This window comes from Oreochromis aureus, linkage group 5 (genome assembly GCF_013358895.1).
Source record: "Oreochromis aureus strain Israel breed Guangdong linkage group 5, ZZ_aureus, whole genome shotgun sequence".
Taxonomy (NCBI): domain Eukaryota; kingdom Metazoa; phylum Chordata; class Actinopteri; order Cichliformes; family Cichlidae; genus Oreochromis; species Oreochromis aureus.
This window is the reverse complement of record NC_052946.1, coordinates 36938196-36950231: the sequence shown is the minus strand read 5'-3', so window position 1 is coordinate 36950231 and position 12036 is coordinate 36938196. Positions and strand designations below refer to the sequence as shown.

General features: G+C 38.7%; 1 pseudogene; it reads left to right on the top strand.

Moving 5' to 3' along the window:
* Positions 1-845: 845 nt before the first annotated feature.
* The window catches only part of LOC116314070, a 116722-nt pseudogene continuing 105531 nt past the window's right edge, over positions 846-12036 (top strand).

Genomic DNA, 12036 nt, shown 5'->3' with positions numbered 1-12036 from the left:
TACGGGACTCCATTAGTGATATTTAAAAATAAAAAACTGGAAGAGAGACCACTGAGCTGCAACTGCTTTGTTTGAAAGTCCAATTTCCAGTTATCTCTGACATAAAATCCTATAGTCAACTGTTTAAAAGCTTTGAATAGATCAATAAAAAGAGTTGCACAGTAGTTATTTGTGTCCGAGGCTTCATGGAGGTCATTGAGCACTTTTAGGGAAGCTGTGACAGTACTGTGTAGTTTCCTAACTCTAGATTGGAAAGGAGATAAAATACTATTTTCATCCCGATAACAAAGGTTGATTATTAACCAGCCTTAGCTAAGACACAGAGTTTGGAAATTGCACTGTAAGTATTATTAACCATTGAAGAATCACCACCTTTCAGTGGTGGGAGTACAAAGGCACACTTCCACATCTCTGGTAAAGGACAAGTGTAAAATTTAAAACATAAATTGTCCCTGCTCTCTGAAACCTTTATTTAGGATTAAACATACCTTTAATATAAACTTATTATTGGGAATTCTTACCCAATGTCAAAAACTTTCATGTGCCAAATGTTACTGCAATGAGAAACCGCATTAGAGGAACTGGACTCCTGGAACTTCTCCATTTTTCAACAGTTACAATTTCCCAGGCCTTCACCTGGGAAATTGTAGCTTTAAAAGTCATCAGAGACATATTTTAGTATATACATGTCGCAATATCACCAACCACAGTTTTTTCAGTGTTTAAGCTTTAGTTTCTCTTTCTTCCCTTTGTTTTGATTTCTTCTTTTTTCTGCTGCACTTCTCCATTTTCTTCCTCTGTTTTGATTCAGCAGACGTTTGAACAATTCATCACACACTGTGTATTGATCGTCTAAAACAGAGTTGATTATCTCTTTCAGAATCAAGTCAGAATGAAGATAGCAGCCTTTAATGGCAAGAACCTGGGACAGAAGAAAGTCCATGACAAGTTTGTCATCAAACACCTCACCAAGGTGATAATAATTTTACCTTTACAACAGAAAGCTTTAAATACAAAACCAATGACAAAATGTGTAACACTTAAATGATGTGTTTCCTCCAGATCATATCTCGGTACAGTGTGATTGTCATGCTGGAGGTGGTGGATAAGAGCGGCAAAAGCCATGGAAACGTTACTTTCAAGAACTCAACAAAACTGAGTGAGTTCCCTGCAGTGATAGTGTGTGAATTTAATTATTTTTGATTTACAACATTTTTTTATGTAGAAAACTGCATGTTTACGTGGCTTTGTTTTCCTCGGCACTAACAGAAAAACAACCCTACCTAAAGACTGCCAGCAAACAACTGGGACGAGACACCCTACAGGAGGCAGTACGCCTGTTTCTACAGGTTTGTGTGGAAACAGACTCTAATACAACATCTCAGTGATTTGAAGACTAGAATTTAATTAAATTTAGAATTGGTGTGAATGTGAGATTCATGGCCAGACACGTTGATGTCTGACTATACGTGCTTATCAGACCAGATGAAGTGACCCTGAAGGATTCACACCAGTATGAAGATAATCAGGCTGGAGATGAAGATGCTTTTGCCAGAGAGCCTTTCATCCTGCGCTTCGATTGTCCAACTACAGGTTTGTGCTTTTTACTGTGTTTGAGTAACTCTTTAGGTTACAAAACAAAACAAGTGGAAGTGCCGAACACTGCAGTTCCTCTGATGGCCACTTAAGGACTAGCTGCAATAACATGCTAGTGCCCACAGACTCAAAGTTAAAATTTACAGCATAATGAATCACGTTTACAGCCTGAAGAAGAAAGAAACAGCTTGGGCCTTCATAGCATCTGTACAAAATTTGTCATACTTTATTGTATTTTTATAACTCACTTGAGCCATCTAAGGAACAGACTTTCTTTACTTACGTATTAGTCCAGATACCTGTGCTGAAAAGCTCCATTAAAACTACTGAAGCAGCTAATTTTACACAATTAAAAGTGAAAAAGTACAGGATCTGAAATTCACTCAAAGTAAGAAAGTAAAGAGTAACTCACTGAAGGAAAATTCTACTAACATTTTTATACAAAGTTAACTGAAACGTGTGCTATATTAATATAATAATAAAATAATATTAGTACATGTGAGTACAAAAATTATTAAAATTTGAAATCAAATTCTAATGAGTGTACTCAGTTTGAATCTGTAATGTAGGACATGTGCAGTCAAAGAGATTTAAAAAACTAACAACACTATGATATAACTTATTTTCTGTTGCCTACATGGTAGAGCGGGGACTTTACCTCCACACCTGAACAGTAAAATGAGAACAATCAAGTGAGATTCAGCAGGTGGGGGAACCCTAAGATCTGTGGAGTGGCTCAGCAAAGGGAAAACAATCACAGCTCACAATCATTTCTAATGTGAGCGTCTGTTGATTTTCTTACTGTACATGCTGTGATCAGCTGACCTGCTGCTCTTTGTGGATTTACACAACTGAATTTAATAAGATGTATACAGTTTCACAGCTATAATGGCTGATGTCTATCCCCTGCACTGACACTACACTGTTTCTTATCTTTACACTAGACAGAATACAGTTCTGGATACAGTGAATAGATCTAAACATCATCAGTTTAAATTTCACCTAAATCTGACCACGAGCACTACAGTCACTGTGCACCAGTCCAACACAGAGCTTTGCTGTGAATCCACCACATCAACGCAACCTAACCTTCTTATCCTGGACAAAACTACTGTTACGACCCGGCCTAGGGGTAACCAGGACCCAACATGCAGGTGTGCAAACAATTAAAGGTGCTAAGCAGCAGTTTATTTTCTTCAGATGAGAGCAGTGTCCAAAATAACAAACAAAAAGGTTTCTAGTTTTCCCTAATCTTCCCGCTCAGAAAATAAAAGCAAACAAAAGGCAATTCTCTGACCTAAGCTCCTCCCAAACACATGAGAAAAGGGTTTCAACAAAAAGGGCTTCTGACTCCTACTGAACTGCTGCAGTGCTCAATTCATACAGCGAATAAGAATTTACAAGGAACGGTTAAAACAACTATTTACAAACAAGCTCTTAGCCCAACACAAAGATATCTTAATTACAAAAAGCTCACACTTTACAAGAAGACTACAGCTCAGGATTCTCACACAAATGCTCAGAAGTACAAACAACTAGCTGGAGACAGGGAGAGGCCAGGGGGGTGTCAGTTGGAAGTTAAGAGTTCCTTTTGAAAATGTAAGAAGTAGAAAGTACATATATTTGTTTAAAAATGTAGGGAGTAAAAGTGAAAAATTGTATTAAGAATAAATACTCAAGTAAAGTAGAGATACCTAAAAATTCTACCTAACTACATTAACAAAGTATTAGGACTACTTCACACCATCTGGAGACTGGGCTTTGATTGACAGGTGTCCCATAGGTGCCGGACTTCACCTTCACCTACTCGAGTAACTGAACTGCTCACATTGACTGTGTTTGTGTTGTTGGTATGTTTTGGAACATTTGTGGAGTACTGTTTGTCCAGAAAGTCTGCGCCCCAGTTTTGATGACTGAATCCTGGTATTCTATCAGTCTCTTACTTCACACTAATCTGTGTTGTGCACTTAAACAGGGGCATAGAGAGGGGAGATGAAGAAGCAGCACGCAACTCTTGCCTTCGTCTGTACTGAGCTTCAGTTAGAAACAGTATAACCTCGTCCACATTTTCTTTACATTAATACTGAGTCAGTAGAGAAGTTTCCACACTAAATTTCACAAAACAATTATTTTAGGCAGTGCAAAACATGAACTGTAAGCTGGAACAAATGCATCATTTTAACTTGTGTATTTGAGCTGACACTTTAACTGACTTACAGTAACTTTACTTGAACTTTACTTACAGTAAAGAAATTAATTAATTAAATGTTATTTAATTAATGATACATTTAATTCATTATTGAATGGCATATTTAATTAATTCATTTTGTCACTCCTGGCCCTCCATATTTGTTCTGCCCTTTACATTCTTACTGCAACAAACTTGGCAATGTAGTGAAAACAGTCAGGATAACATTGATATTATGTTTTTTCAATTCAATTTGTCCTTTTCTTAGGGTCACAGGGGGCTGCTCATCCCAGCGTCACAGGGCGTGAGGCAGGGCACACCCTGGACAGGTTACCAGTCTGTCGCAGGGCTAACACAGAGAGACAGACAAGCATTTGTGCTCACATTCACACCTATGGGCAATTTAGACTAGTCAATTAACCTATCTCCACAAAGTGCATGTCTTTGGACGGTGGGAGGAAGCCAGAGTACCCGGGGAGAACCCACGCAAACACGGGGAGAACATGCAAACTCCACACAGAAAGACCCCAGCCTGATGGTGGAATTGAACTCAGGACCTTCTTGCTGTGCGGCAACAGTGCTAACCACCGTGCCACCCAATTCAATTAATACAATTACATAATTACATCACTCTGAAAGGAATGGCATTTGTTATTATTAAATTGTTATTATTATTAATTTGTCTCTGTACATGTTACAGAGGGAGCCTGTTACCTGAGCCTGACAGTGATGCCTGATAGTGTAGCACTCCACCTACTCATCTAAATACAACAAACTAAACAAAAAGGAAACCTTAATTTTGAGGTTTCAGAAAGCATAGGCCAAACCCACCATGTGATATCAACAAACTCTGTTGTTTATAGTCTGGAACAAAAAAAGGATTTTTTTTAAATGGAACTAAATGATTATTTATGTATTTCAGTTGTTGAAGATCTGGTCCTGATTCCAGTCCACACAAAGCCAGATGACACTCCGAAGGAGCTGGACGAGCTGCATGATGTGGTTGAAGACATCAGGAAGAAATGGAAAAATGATGTAAGTTTTATGTTTTGATTTAAAAATTCAGACCAATTCAGTTTTAGTTGTATAGAGCAAATTCAACACAACAGTTGTTTCTAGGGGTGTTACAATTGTAAATACAAAGATGCATGATGACCCACTCCACCCTGCCTTTCCTCCAGCTTGCCTGTGTCGCAGTTCGTTTCTGTAATAAAGAGAGGGTTTGGCTTGTTTCTAATAATCAACACTAGCAACACCTGGCCAGGTGTGCCAGCGCTACAGAAGCCCTTAGAGCTTAGCTGCTGTGTGACTCTCCTCCTTGGGATTGCTTCTTTGGATTGTGGTTGCTTTCAGTCTGGTTTCTTGTACTAAACGCTTCATACTGTATCTCTTCACTCATGCAGTGATTATACTGACTACATACACTACAGTAAGTTTAAGTTCCAACTATGAGGCGTGGTTTGTGACACGTATGAGCGAGAAATGACCTGGGATTTGTTGCCTTGTTGAATATTTGTAGAAAATATCAGAATATTTTCTCTTACAGGCAGAAAACTTCGCAACCTCCGCGGTCTTTCGCTACTCAGGTTAAACATGATATATAAGTCACTTAGATAACAGAAAAATGTTATTGTTTGGCTTTTTTCAGTGTTTTATTTGTTCGTGAGTAAATCGGTTTGGCTGAGATTAAAGTTTTCACACAGCTGAATAAACGTCAAACAAAAAACTGACTAAACAGAAGTGAGAGATGGTTGAGAATCTACACCAGTGTCCTGCTATATTTTAGATAGAAAGGAGCAGACGGCTGAGTTTATTAAACTCCACTGATACAGCTGGTGACGCAAAACTGAAGGCTAGACCGTCCAATTCCACAGCCGTTTACTTCCAGCCTACCCGGCCTTCGGAGGACCTGGCCCACGTAGACTGTGAAGGCCGGGTCCTCAGGAGGATGCAGCCTATGAATTTGGACACCCCTTATATATACGCACACAAAGGGAAGCAAGGAATGGCAAACAGAAGGGAGACACAGCTGAACCTAATTAGATGAGACTGAGGAAGCAAACTAGAAAACATGAACATAGAGCCAAAAATACTCGACATTACACAGGGGAGGCACAGAGAACACTTAAATGCTGGGAATGATAACAAATACCCCAAAACTAACAAAACCACTGAATATTAATGAACATGAAACATAAACCCAGAGTCCACAGACTCCTGACCATGACAGCCTAAACCTAACTAAACAGCTAATAAACAGCAAAGTGGAACTAAGATTCAACATGGGATAAATCTCTGTGCTGTTGAGAATAAGAATACCTTAATACCACAAAACATTAGAGCACCACATACAGGCTGTAAGAAACATCTGTCATTGTATTAAGTGAGTCTGCTCTCTGTCGGCATTTTCATTTCTTCTGCAGAACATTATGATTTTGGGGGACTTTAATGCAGATGGACCTTATCTCTCCAAGAAGAAGAAGGAAAAGATCCAGCATCTGGTCTCCTCTCTAAGAACAACAAGTACAAGTGGCTCATTGATATGCTGATACAGATAAGATGGGGCGATGTTTCACACCTGGACACTAAGCTAGCAACAAAAATATGATAGTACACATTTTGGATTAACTACGACAGGTGACACAGCATCACATGCAGCATCATTAACAGACAGGATAAGAGCTCAAATGGTGCGCTGAGAAAGATACTTGTGTTACAAGGTAATGCTAATTAAATAAAAGAAATTAGTGAAGACGAAAGTTATGCTTCTTTAAGACATTCCTGCAAAGAAATTTGTGGGCTTCATGTGAGTGTCATCTGAAAGACAAAATGTCTTCTAATGATGCAAAGCAACAAAAAATAGATGTTCACTTCCATAAAGCAGTTTATGTGACTAATTCAAACCAATGCAGTCAGTACCTGTAATACCTGCACAGCTTTGTCTCATTTAAGTTTTTGCTACCAGTAGGTGATGGAATCTGGTCTTACAGGATCTAACTTAGAGACTGATCTGGATGATATCAGGAGATCATTTGAAATTAAAGTGTTATAGGATGACTGGGTGAAATAACCTAGAAATATTTAAAAACAAGATATCTGGATGATCTGAAAGCCATTCAAGACTCTTTTGTCCAATTTTGATATTTCAGAAGAATTGGCCCAATAACAAGTTAAGATTTTTTTCAGGGCACTTTAAGCAGGTTTAACTACAGGAAGTGACATAGTCATTATTAGAGAGTTTGATCATTTTAAGATCAAGAATCAGAAGTTTGAGCATTTAGGAAAAAAGAGCTGCTATATCTGGAGGAATTATTATTTTATTAACTCAGAAAATTGGAAGAGTATTTTTGGCCTTCTGGTGTAGCTGTAACAATATTTACAGTAGAAATGTTCTCTAATGAATAAAGTAATTTTGGCCTAAAGCAGTTCAGTTCAAGTCAATACAAACGTTAATCAGGGATTTAAGGCTCAATCACACTTTGTCAGCCTGCCTTGCAGGCGCTGAAGAGAAACTCCTCATTTTCTGTCTGCAGTGAGGAGGCACTTTTCATAAAGGCAAAACAAGTAAACCTGATGCAACCAGACTCGCCAAAGAAATTCAAAGTTCATACTGTGCAAAGGAACTAATGAATATAGCTTGTGGAGGTATGTAGTCTCAGGCTCTTAATCTTCTAAAGTAAAGCTGTTAAAATGTGTTTTTATAGATGTAATTTTACTTAATTCTGTATCCCAAACTTATTCTCACAATTGAGTTTTAGTAAATAAGACTTATTTGGTCTGATTTTTTTTTATGTAAGAGAGAAGCCAACAACACTAAGGCAAGAAACAGGGGAAATGAGAAATAAACCTTCATAATTTGACAGAGTACAAACAAATTCATGTAGGAAAATACTGACGAGTGACTGATTTATGTGTGAAACATTTGTGTGTCTGGTTGATATACAGATTTGCAAATGTGTTTGAGTGGTAGCAGTCTGCTTGTGGGTCTTTTAGTGTGCTGAACCATGCCAAAACTTGTGGCTAAAGTGTCCTTTTTTATTTTTAAAGAAGATTCTTTTTTCTAAGAGTGCCTCTGACAACTAATGAGAAATAATATTGGCATCAGTGAATTTCAGTTTGAGACAGAAAACTGAGAGATAAAACTATTGGGGCTTCACACTGTAAAGTATACAGAAAGAAATCAAGTTCTTAACTGTTTAAAAATAATGTGTCTCCTCTTTGTCAAACAGAATTGTGGTGTATGGGGACACTATGCTGAATGCCATCGTCCCCAACTCGGCCAAGTCTTTCAACTTTCAGAAAGAGTTTAACCTGACTGATGAGGAGGTGAGACTCACGTTTTTTTCAGAGCTCAAAGATAGAAATGATTTAACTGGTTTCAGCATTTGAAAGGAGAGCGTCTGTGTTGTCATTCAAATTTTTAAGGCCCGGGGCATCAGTGACCATTACCCCGTGGAGGTGGAGCTGAAGACCAAAGATGCGACTGCGATGGCGTCTGGGGAAGGTCATTATTTTTTCATCTCTGACTCTTACTGTATTTATACTTAACAGCAGGAATGGGGATTGATAAGAGTTTAGTAATTCTGACGCCATTATCAATATCGTTGGGTTTTCATTGGCTCTGCTTTAAGGGTCACCACCATTTCTTAGCAGCGCATCGAAGACATTCTATTTGTGCAAATTAATTACATGCTGTGTGGTCAAATGTTTGTGCATGTTGGAGGCATTTCCTCTCTTTGCTATGATCAGCACTGAGATCATACCTCGAAAGAGTAATGTATTACACAGAACACTTTTAATAAAAGTAATGCAGTATGTTACTTAATTACTCCCAGGAGAAAGTAAGTCATTATACTACACATTATATTACTTTTGCGATTCACCATAAAATTACCTGAGACAAACTGTCTCATAAATACCATATAACAGTATAGACCCGAGGCTACAGTCCCACGCACCAGCACAAATCCCTATCCTAAAGAGGACACACATACAGTGTTTACTTTTGTATTTAGGTATGAACACAAAGCCTACAACACAAAGCAAAGATGAAAACCAGACCAAAGACCGTTTAAAACAATCGCCACAGTGAGTCTACTGTAGAAACATGAACCAGGAGAAGTGGAAGCTACATCCTGACTACTTATCACTGCTTTTGTTACCTGTGGCAGATCAGGGACTGGCTATTGGGCTGGGATCAGCATTCAGTCAGCTTTAACATCACTCTATTAAACACTTTTTATGATCTTCTAAGTCACCCCAACTGGTTGTGGCGATGGCCCCGCCCCTTCCTGAGCCTCATTCTACTGGAGGTTACTTCCTGTTGAACGGGAGTTTTTACCTCCCACTATCGCCGAAGTACTTGCTCATAGGGGGTCATATGATTGTTGGGTTTTTCTCTGTATGTATTATTGTAGGGTCTACCTTACAATATAAAGCGCCTTGAGACGACTGCTGTATAAATAAAACTGATTTGAATTAAGTAAATACGTTTCTAAAAGTGGCCCCCATTTATGTGTTCAATACTTTTTACTGAAAATTGGTAATTGGGCAGGGATAGCTCAGTAGGTAGAGTGTCTGCCCCATGATCGGAAGGTCGGGGGTTCGACCCCACTGAACGGCTACCCTGAGGTACCCCTGAGCAAGGTACCGCCCCTACACACTGCTCCCCGGGCGCTGCACTGGTGGCTGCCCACTGCTTCACTGGGTGAATGGGTTAAATGCAGAGGAGTAATTTCCCTTCGGGGACTAACACAATACACTTTACTTTACTTTACACTTAACATGTGCAATACTTACTTTACTTACTGTATTTCATCTTTCTAATATTAAACAGGAAAACGGAAGCAAGGACAAGCATCCAACACGCCAACCAAGAGAGGACGTAAGAATGTTTAGTGTTAAACTTGCTATTAATTTTTAAAATTTGTGTTGCTCCAGTTAAAGTGTGTAATTTTTTTTTTCAATTCAGTTTTTCTTCAGATTTAACTGAAATCAAATCAAGGTTATTTTTTGGATATCATTCACTCACAGAAATTATGTTCAATAAAAAGAACCTGATTCACAAGTTGCTTCATGTTATGAGTAGCACTTGGCCAGGGTGCGACAAAAGAACTTCCTTTTAACAAGAAGACACCAGTACCTGGTGTGTGCTGCACAATATGTACACCCTACTGAACATACCCACTTTAAATAAAACAGCGGTGAAAATGCAACTTTCTTGTGTCCTTCAGAGGCTGAACTCCCTGACAGTTTCAATCAATGACCATAAGTAAGAGGCCTTTCAGGTGCCTCTGTGTTATCTTGAGTTCTTTTCTAACATCCTGAGCAGTTGTAAAAAGGAACCTTCTCTTTGTCAGGCGCTGTCATAAAGTCTCAAACATTTTAGGAAAATATTAAGTAATTTGGATTGAAGCAAACAGGAAATGCAAGGTGTTGTTGTCTTTATAACTGCCTCCTCACATCCTTTTGTGCATCCTTTTTCCTCAACTATCGCATGTTTCAGTCCCATTTATTCCCTGCTGCCTCGGTCTCAGTATGATAGATTGTTGTTACTCATGCTTTAGTGGATGTGGATTTCTACTCCCTGGGAAGCCTCCACTTCACAGATCGGTGGTATGTTACTCATTATCTTGAGCTGAATTGAGCTATTTCACTGGTAGTACACAGGTGTGACACGTGCAGCTGGATCAGCCTCATACAGACTGCCTTCTCCGCGCAGACGACAACATTTGTCTTTATCATCTGTGACGTTAACACTGTTTTATAACAGCTGTTGGTCAAACAGTTGAGTCGTAGACTTGATTTTCAGGAGCCGCTGCAGACATACCAGGAAATAAACGTGGGGAATATTTGGTCTTTAATGATGCGTGTCTGCTTTAACACGACACACAGTCTGCTGTGCCGTTGGTTTTCACTTTTCCCCATTAACACGATGAAGAACAATAAGTTAAACGGTTCAGTAAATGTTATTGTTCTGCAGACACACACTTTGATATCCTCCTGAGAACTGAGGTAAATAGTATCTGTCAGAGTAACTTTTTGTGATTTACGTGCCCACTGCAGAGGACATAATGAACAGGCGGGGTCTCAGGAGGATATGACTTGAGGATGTTCGGCCCTACAACTAAGACATGCATGTTATAGCTTCTCCACTCAGATGCAGCGTTAATCCATTAAGGGTGCACTGTGATTAACCTGTGGCACACCTGCCACTAGCATTTACTAGAAAGCGGGATTTTGTTTCATCCTGGTAATTTCAAGGTTTTGTTTTCTGCGAATGTGATTAACGTCTTACCTGGGTTACTATGGCGATTATAAATCAACAGGTATGAAATTACCACGCACTCTCCTGTCAGTTCTCCGAAAAAGTAGTGTCCCAAGAAATGATTATAGACTCAACTTTATTATTTGATTTTTTTCTCCTGTTTGCTGGGAACAATGCTACAACAGTTTTATTGTTTTATAAACATCAGCCTCAGTTTGCACGTAGACTTCAGTTTTAATATTTATCTTTTACTCTCAGAGTGTTAAACATCAGTGGCGCTGCAGCTGAAAAAAACCTAAAACTGTCCTTTAAAGATAAATTTAATAAAATACTCGATTACCAGATTCTCTGTTAACTTACACAGCTGGATGGCTTGCTGTAGGCTTCAAATCAAATTGTCAAATTTGATTGTCGTAATCCTTCTTTCAGTCTGATCATTCATTGATCGCTGCTGATAGTAAATTATACTCCACAGTGAGTTATTATCACGTAGCTGATTTATTGTCTTACTGGGTTGTTTTCATTATGTATTATGTGTGTAACATCTTCATATTTTTACTAAATTATATATTATTTTTCCTTTGGCACAATAATTAATCAGTGTGATTGGTCAGATGCTGTCAGCTCCACACCTTTTACGTGACACGCTCATACCTGCAACAGGAAACACTGCTTTAACTTAGCTGAAAACAGCCTTCGTGTGACCACTTATCCTGACTGCCAGTGTCAGTGTTAGAGACCAGGAAAGAAACGCCGGTGTCCTGGATTCATTCTGACAGTTGCTATATTGCATCCAGACATGTGCTCTGCAACTGTAACTGTATTTACTGCTGCCTAAAAAAACAAGTCAATAAACTTTGGATAAAATGTCATATTACTATATTTAGGATGATTACTTATGTGGGAATATCACCAACTTAACTCGCAGGCTTTGCTTGTGTGTGAAAAATAACTCACAACAATAAATAAACAAAATCAAATAAAT